The sequence below is a fragment of the Ceratina calcarata genome, unplaced genomic scaffold (assembly GCF_001652005.2).
Source record: "Ceratina calcarata isolate Rehan_Ccalc_2016 unplaced genomic scaffold, ASM165200v1 scaffold493.2, whole genome shotgun sequence".
Classification (NCBI taxonomy): Eukaryota; Metazoa; Arthropoda; class Insecta; order Hymenoptera; family Apidae; genus Ceratina; species Ceratina calcarata.
Genome location: NW_017173655.1, coordinates 274,062 through 276,247, shown reverse-complemented (window position 1 = coordinate 276,247; position 2,186 = coordinate 274,062). Strand labels below are relative to the sequence as shown.

At 36.6% G+C, this 2,186-nt stretch overlaps 2 protein-coding genes across 8 annotated transcripts in view; one reads left to right on the top strand and one right to left on the bottom strand.

Annotated features, from left to right (window-relative positions):
• The window catches only part of LOC108628023 (uncharacterized protein C1orf112 homolog), a 27,720-nt gene that overhangs the window by 11,829 nt on the left and 13,705 nt on the right, over positions 1–2,186 (bottom strand). The window lies entirely within an intron of this gene.
• Positions 1–2,186, top strand: part of LOC108628088 (uncharacterized) — a 9,867-nt gene that overhangs the window by 2,840 nt on the left and 4,841 nt on the right. The window lies entirely within an intron of this gene.

The window sequence follows — 2,186 nt, the reverse complement described above, 5'->3', positions numbered from 1 at the left end:
AATATATTCATGGAAAACTCGAAATAAGTATCGATTGGAATATTTTTATTTGGGCGAAGGGCAATTGGAGGGACATTTTGCAGTCAACTCCTAATTAGAACACATCGTCATTTTTTGCGCCTCCGCTGAATCGTTTTAATAAAGCTTAATTTTTAATAATTAGTTTGTATTTCTTCAAACGTAGGCTCTCACATTCTCGTGACGTAATTTATGTTCTATTAATCGTGGCAGGAGTCGACGTATCGATTGTTACAAATGACAAGATTTCGTGCGACGGGTTAATAATGCACGTACGCGTGTGACGTTGAATGAGCGGAATGATAATTGAACGAGTTAATTAGAGGCGACACGGGACACGCGAGTCGCGCATGCCGCGAATTATTTCCGGAAATATTCACGTTCATCTTTCCATACGGTGTTCAAGTACGCGGGTGGGGACAGAATGTACGAGACGCAGTGCTAACTTTTTGTTATCGCATTATCCGCACGAATCTCCGAGCGATACCCGGCGAACTTTTAAGGGTTTCTTCACACGACGAATTCATGAATTAACTTCGCCAAATGGAGATATACACAGCATTCTTTCAACTTATCCACCTCATAAATCTCAATCGTTTAAAACTTTTTAAATCCTATTTGCTTTCTCATATTTTAAATACTTCAGAGAATACATTTAAGCAGTCGAAGTGAAGTAAATAAAACTGAAGAAAGAATAGAATAAATTCAAGTTATCCGGTAGAGTTTAGTAGAAAAGATGTGAAAACTCGGAATACTTCAGTATACGACGTTGTTCCAAGTTTATCATTAATATTATGTACGAATTTTATACAATATTGATAATATACTAAAAACTAAGTTGGCAATCTTCATTTCCGTTCCAAAGGCTTTACTTTGTTCTCGTTACGAGAAGTTCTCTGAAGAAATTCAAAGTATGACTAGAACGTGGAAACTCCTGACGATATCTTTCACACTCGAATCGTACTTGAAACATACTCCATGGCCAATTAGAGGTAACTTCTATCGTGCAACAGCATGAAATCCGTGAGGATAATGAGAGAAGGTATCGAACAAGTTAAATCGACCAAACTTCTTCTCTTGGTCACTATTACTCCGTTGACCCTGAAGGTAAAATGTTTCATTGAAGCTCGCCACGTAAAGGGGTTTTAATAATGATGCCATCAATCCACCCCCCATCGAGGGGTAGAAAGTCGATGAAACTTCAAAGAATGAGTATTTGGGAAATACGCATTCAAGCCTTATTGTACCTATCGCCAAGTTTTGAATTATAGGTAAAAGAAGAAGAATATTGAAAGAATTTTGGAATAACTAGGATAATTAAATAAGAAAAGTCCTATGATATTTTTTAAAGTATAGCTGAGGCACTTAAAACAGGCCATCTGAATAACTTGGCTCTTATTGATGACAGGAAAAAATTAGTATCGAGGGGATTATCTGGTGTTACTAGTTTCTTGATAAGTGGAAGAGTCAAGGAAACATGAATTACTCTATACACATAATTCCATTTAAAAAACAGGGATGACCTTCATATCTGCTTGACGCCTCCACCTATCAAAAAACTAGTAACACCAGATGATCCCCTCAATACCAAATAATTTTGACCCTGTTTTCCTGTCACCAATAGGAGTCACGTTATTCATGTGGCTTATTTTAAGTTCCTCACCCTGTATAATGAATCAATTCAGATACTTAAGAAACTTAACTTTTAATAAACTAAGTAATCAACTATTTTACGTTTATTCGTTTTAATCGTTCTTCCTAGCTATTCTAAACAGAAAATTGAACTGGGCTACAGTTGGCGAAAAACCATTAGGTAACTCGTTTAGTTGCTTAAAAACGAAATCAATGACACAGGATATCGTTTGTCCCAGTTTTCGGTAAACGGCGAAGTGTTACGACCATTAAATTGGGTTGCTCGAGCATAGCTATCGTTGCCATAAAATTGCCCGAGCCGATATTACCTTGATTCAATTGAACCCGTCTATAAAAATCTAATAGTGGTATGACGTAGAAACGCGATCGAACAATTTATTCAAATGGGAACGATTAAACGAATGGAACCGTATCGTGACTTCCATCGTTCACGAGCATTTCAGATTTAAACAAAATTCCAAAACTCATCTTTCATTGGTTTAAGTAATTTAAAAGGCTTCATACAATCGACAGAT